A 6541-nucleotide genomic window follows, 5' to 3' on the forward strand; every position below is an offset into this window, starting at 1 on the left:
TGAGTGACTGCATGTATTGTGTTTTGCACCTTGGCCTCATTTAGCTCTGCACATAGATATGACTAAATGACAATAAAACTCGAACTTGAAAATCTACTGGAAGAGATTTCTAGCATCAGAAATTACTTTGATTTTCACTTCCCTATACTAAGCATCAGGTATTTCCTACCAGACTAGGTGCACGTGACTGACATGCTAACTTGCGCCTGCTCAACGCTCTCTAATCAATAACATCTCGGTGTTTAGGTTGAAAGATACAGGAGGATGATCAATGGAGACTTGAATTGCAGTGGGTGCATTACAGATTGAGTAACTCAGGAGATCTGGACTAACAATGTCTTCTCATTGTTACCATCAGGGAGGAGGTACAGGAGCCTGAAGACACACACTCAATGTTTCAGGAACAGCTTATACTGCCACACAGTCAGACTTCTGAATTATCCATGAACCAACCAGTGAACACTGCCTCACTAGTTTTACTCTCTTTTTGTACTGTATAAGTTTGGGGAGGTGGTAGGGATGATAAGCTCCCATTATCTTCAGTATTAAATGCTCCCAATGGCACGCATCTCAAATAGCCTCTGACAACCAGTCCAGCTCCTGGCCTTCACGTGTGGTTTAGCTACTAGACCTGGCGGAACCATTTCTACTGACAGGAGAAGGGGCAAAGGCGGGTTACTGGCTCCTTAAAACCAGTCACATTGGGCAGATGGGGCTCATTTGCCGTGGTTGGCAGCTCACCCAGAAGGACACCTCTGATCTCAAGCCTCCGCTGCCTCGTGGTTATACGCACTCAAGGGCGAGTAAACCCTGAGGAAAAATTTGGAGCTGGAGTCCCCAAGGCAGAGCAACATTGAGCTCAACGCTGACTACCATCCCCTGTGATGTTGCTGGCGCCAGACTACATTGGTCTCTGCCATTCCTTTGGATTCATCAGCTGTCTGGAAAAGAATTATATATAAAAAGACCCAGGTAACACATCTGAACGACTGGCACTCACTTCAATAATAAGCAAATACTTTGAGAGGCTGGTCAAGGACTACATCTGCAGTATGCTACCACCCACACTGGACCCCCTACAGTTCACCAATGGACACAACTAATCGACAAATGATGTAATAGCCACAGCTCTACATACTGTCCTTACACACCTAGAGAAGGATGCTTATGTGAGAATGCTGTTCTTGGATTACAGTTCAGTATTCAACACCATCATTCCCTCCAGGCTTGACAAGAAGCTCAGAGACCTCGGCCTTCCCCCTGCCTTGTGCAGCTGGATCCTGGATTTCCTGCTGGCAAGTGGTAAGAGTGGGCTCCCTCACCTCTGCCCCTCTGACCCTCAACACAGGAGCCCCCATGGCTGTGTCCTAAGCCCCTCCTTTACCCTCTGTTCACCCACGACTGTGTTGACACCCACAGCTCCAATCTGCTAATTACATTTGCTGACGACACTACACTGATTGGCTTTATCTCAAATAATAACAAGGCAGCCTACGAAGAAGCCTCACCCTGGCACGGTGGTATCAAGAAAACAACCTCTCCCTCTATGTTGCAAAAACAAAGGAGCTGGTTGTAGACTCCAAGAGGAATGTGGACAGGCTCATCCCTATTGACATCAATGGATCTGGGGTTAAGAGGGTGAACAGCTTCAAATTCCTCAGTATACACATCACCAAGGACCTCAATTAATCTGTACATACCGGCTGTGTAGTGAAAAAAAAAGCACAACAATACCACTTTCACCTCAGACGATTGAAGAAGTTCGGCATGAGTCCCCAAATCCTAAGGACTTTCTACAGGGGAACAATTGAGAGCATCCTGACCGACTACATTACTGTCTGGTATGAGAACTGTACTTCTCTCAATCACAGGACTCTGCAGAGAGTGGTGCGGACAGCCCAGCGCATCTGTAGATGTGAACGTCCCACTATTCAGAACATTTACAAAGACAGATGTGTAAAAAGGGCCTGAAGGATCACTGGGGACCCGAGTCACCCCAACCACAAACTGTTACAGCTGCTACCATCCGGGAAACTGTACCACAGCATTAAAGCCAGGACCAACAGGCTCTGGAACAGCTTCTTCCACCGGGCCATCAGACTGATTAATTCATGCCGACACAACTGTTTTCTATCTTATATTGATTGTCCTGTTGTACATACTATTTATTACAACTTATTATAATTTGCACACTGCACAGTCAGATGGAGACGTAATGTAAAAATTCTTACTACTCATGTATGTGAAGGATGTAAGGAATAAAGTTAATTCAATTCAATTGTCTATATATTATTGTATACTATATATACGTAATTGTAAATTATAGTATTTTTTATGTATTGCACTTTACTGCTGCCAAAAAAAGCAACACATTTCACGACATATGTCAGTGACAATAAACCTGATTAAACAATCCAAAGATGTGAGTCCAACTGTGGAATTAAAATTCACATAATAGTCTAGAATTGAAAATAAAATATCTGTCCAGTCTCAGTAATGACCAGGAAACTACAACATTGTTATTAAAAAAAATCTGGTTCACTAAATCCCTTCCACCCTGAAAATTAATTTCCCTGAATACTTTTCACCTGGGGATTGTGATCATGTATTGCACGGTCCAAAGGTGATCCATTTTTAAATTAGAGTTTGCAGAATGTTTTGCCCAGCTGCCCAGAATCCAGTTTAATTGGCAGATGAAGTATCCCATCTTAAATATTAGCCTGTTATTGCACATATCAGGTTTAAATAATCAATCTGATTATTGACCTTCCCCTACAACCTCTTTCCTCTTTAAGTACGTTCATTCTTTCCTTATGTGCCTTGTCATATGATGTGGGCAATCGTGTTCTTTCCATGACCATGATTGTTCTTGGCAAATTTTTCTACAGAAGTGGTTTGCCATTGCCTTCTTCTGCCTAGATGGGTGACCCCAGCCATTATCCATACTCTTCAGAGATTGTCTGCCTGGCGTCAGTGGTCACATAACCAGGACTTGTGATCTGCACCAGCTGCTCATACGACCATCCACCACCTGCTCCCGTGGCTTCATGTGACCCTGATCGGGGTGGTGGGGGGCGAAGCATTGCTAAGGTACCCAAGGGTGGCCTGCAGGCTGGTGGAGTGGAGGAGCACCTGACACCTCCTTTGGGAGAGATGTATCTCCTCTCCTGCAACCACTCTCTAAGTACAGTCCTGTGCAAAAGTCTTAGGCACATATATGTAGCTGGGGAGCCTAAGACTTTTGCACAGTACTGTAGTAGTTTTATGTACTGCACTGTACTGCTGCCACCAAAAACAAATTTCATGACATTTATTTGAGCGATGATAAACCTGATTCAGAATTGGGTCTGTTGTGGACTGAGAATGGGAAGGGGGCAGGGAGAGGGGAATCATGATTGGGAAAAGGGGAACAGAGAGGGGAGGGAGTGGGAAGCACTAGAGAGACAATCTGTAATGATCAATAAACCAATTGTTTGGAATCAAATGACCTTGCCCAGTGTCTCAGGGCTGGGTGTGTCTGCACCCACATCACCCTCTGCCCTGGCATTTCTCTGCCACCTGTCCCACATCCTTCCTGTGGCACTCCACTCTCGCCATTCCCAACATCCTTTGCTCCCAGCAGATTTATAGACTCGCTCTCCGCTCCACGTTGACAAACACAGTACCCTGCACAGGTCTCAGCCACTCTGGCTATATAGAGTATATCTGTTTAAGACTTGTTCTCAGGACTGTATATTTCACCCTTTTGCAAATAGTTGTAAATCTGTTTCCAATAGCTTGTCCAGTAAAGCATTCTAGATAATAAAGAAATGGAAATGCAGAGTAACACGTATTGAGTAACACAAAATGCAGGAGTAACTCAGCAGGTCAGGCAGCAAGATGAAGCGACTCGTTTTTCCTTCCTGCGGAATCTGCCTGATCTGATAAGGTCACAGTCATCCCCCCAGGTAGAGGAACCTAAAACTAGAGGGCACAGGTTTATAATGGGAGGGGACAGATTTGAAGAGGAGGGGGGAAACTTTTTCCACGAGCTACTGGAGAAAGTGGCAGAGGTGGATGTAATTACAATGTTTAAAAGCCATTTATTTGTTTAGAGACACAGCTTGGAACAGGCTCTTCCGGCCCTTTGAGCTGCACCGCCCAGCAAACCCCCAATTTAACCCCAGCCTCATTACGGGACAATTTACAATGACCAATTGACCTACCAACCGGTACGTCTTTGGACTGTGGGAGGAAACCGGAGCACCCGGAGGAAACCCACCTGGTCACGGTGAGAACGTACAGACCTCTGACAGGCAGCAGCGGGAATTGCTCCCCGGTCACTGGCTGTGTTAACCACTCTGCCGTCCCGGTACATTTAGACCGGTATATGTTTAAATCAGGGGGTGCTCAACCTTCCTCACATCACGGACCAATACCATTAAGCAAGGGGTCTGTGGACCCCAAGCTGGGACCCCCTGCTGTAAAGGGATACGGGCCATACGCAGGTCAATGGGACCAGCTCAGGTGGGTAATGTGGACCAGTTGGGAGAGAGACTGCTTCTGTGCTGATCACGTGCGTAAATAACATTCTCTGGTCCCTCGATATTCCAGACTGCATCCCACAACAAATTCCAGATCCATTCCGTCAAAACCCCTGTGAATTTGGAACCGCCCCCCTCCCCCTCCCCCTCCAAATGAGCCACCAGGTTAAAAACTACCCTGCCTGCAGTCTCTCCAGAGGCTGATTTCTGCTGCTTTCCCTGCGCCTTTTTCATTTCCTCATTCGGTTTTCCACCTTTAACTCCATCGTAGCCAAACTAATTATCAGGTAGAATCGATCTTCTCAAATCTATTTCAAAATAGGCTCGACGGAGAAGGTTAAAACCCAAAAGGGCCGTTTTATCCCGCTGACTGCACTGCGATTCGCGAGGCAGTCAGTTGGCTGCAGAGGACTTTGGGACGTCCTGTCGTGGATGCGGAAGGCGCCATATAAATGCAAGTGTTTTAATATTCTGTCAGGCGCCTCGACAAGATGCGGCACCACTGGTAACGGCGAGCCCAGTGCAGCAGGTGTGGGAGTCGCTACTGTCTTCATCCACAGCTCTCAAAACAGCGAAAACCACCACTTCCTCGGCGTTATCCGACCTACAGATCCCGACTAAAGGAATCAATCCCCCCCCCCCCCGTTTATCACAGCGCCAAAAAGCTTAATTTATTCCACAAGTTCCTTGAGGTCCCTGACTCGGTCCGGAGACGTGGGGTATTTCAGATTTCGCAGATTTACAAAATACCTACCACCATCCCTCTTCCCTCATCCTCGGCCCCTCTCCCCTCTCCCTCTCCGTTTCTGTCTCTCTCTCCTCTTCTCCCTCTCCCCTTCCCTCTTTCTCTCCTCCCTCTCCCTCACTTTTTCTCCTCCTGTATCTTCCTCGCTCTCTCTCTCTGTTAATTACTCACTCACTCTCTCACTCCCTCTCTCTCTCTCACACACACACACACACACACACTCACAGCGACACACATAACCTGCACCTGCACTTCCACCCGCAGGAACAAGAGACGCCCAGACCCGCCGGTTCTCGATGCAGTCCGGTCAAATATTTTAACTTTCAACGCACTTCATATATGGCTCACATCACATTATCGCGCCATTTCTCTGCATCCCTCTTTTAAAATGTAAACGCACTCAAAACGTCCAGCATCCTGGTTTAGGATCAAACGCACACAACCTCAGTAAATGTGCCCGCCTGTTCGTTGCAGATGGGATGCGTGTGTACTGTCAGAGTTCCGGAATACTGTATTGTATTTTTAAAACGGGCTACTAACCTTGTATCTTCCTCAGGTCTGCAAGCTTGCCGAGCTGCTCCTGAGGACTGATGTCGCACGCCACGCCACTCCCTCCTCGGTGCTCTGCCTCACTGTGGATGCCTGCGTTATTCCCCCGAGGGCGCTGGGCAGCCCGGACACTCCCTCTCCCCCTCAGCTCAACCTGACAGGTTCTTTCGTCGTGCCCGGACCCCTCCCCATTTACAGGATGATGGATTCCGGCAGTTTTGATGGCAGGAAACGATGGGCCAAATGGCCCTTTATTCTCGTAAACACGAGGAATTCTGCAGATGCTGGAAATTCAAGCAACACACATCAAAGTTGCTGGTGAACGCAGCAGGCCAGGCAGCATCTCTAGGAAGAGGTACAGTCGATGTTTCAGGCCGGGACCCTTCGTCAGGACTAACGAGGGGTCTTGGCCCGGAGCGTCGACTGTACCGCTTCCTAGAGATGCTGCCTGGCCTGCTGCGTTCACCAGCAACTTTGATGTCTGTTGCTGGCCCTTTATTCTGATGGGAGATCAGTCAGACAGGCAGAGAAAGTTCAAAGGAAATGTATCATCAAAGTATGTAAACCATGTACAACCCTGAGCTTCATCCTCTTTTAGACACCCACAGGAAAGCAAAAACAAATGCAATAGAATCCACCAAGGCTGACAAATATTCAATATTCAAAAGAGGACAAAATTAATAATAATTAAAAAACAAACAGGTAATACTGAGAACACGAGCTG

The 6541-nt window shown here is 47.1% G+C and overlaps 1 protein-coding gene across 1 annotated transcript in view; it reads right to left on the minus strand.

The window, feature by feature from the left end:
• Nucleotides 1-5913, minus strand: part of LOC134352598 (synaptosomal-associated protein 25) — a 219318-nt gene extending 213405 nt beyond the window's left edge. Inside the window, exon 1 of the mRNA XM_063059876.1 lies at nt 5809-5913. The gene's annotated coding sequence lies outside the window, so the exon portion shown is untranslated. The remainder of the gene's footprint in view (nt 1-5808) is intronic.
• Between the last annotated feature and the right edge of the window lie 628 nt (nt 5914-6541).

The sequence above is a fragment of the Mobula hypostoma genome, chromosome 10 (assembly GCF_963921235.1).
Source record: "Mobula hypostoma chromosome 10, sMobHyp1.1, whole genome shotgun sequence".
Classification (NCBI taxonomy): Eukaryota; Metazoa; Chordata; class Chondrichthyes; order Myliobatiformes; family Myliobatidae; genus Mobula; species Mobula hypostoma.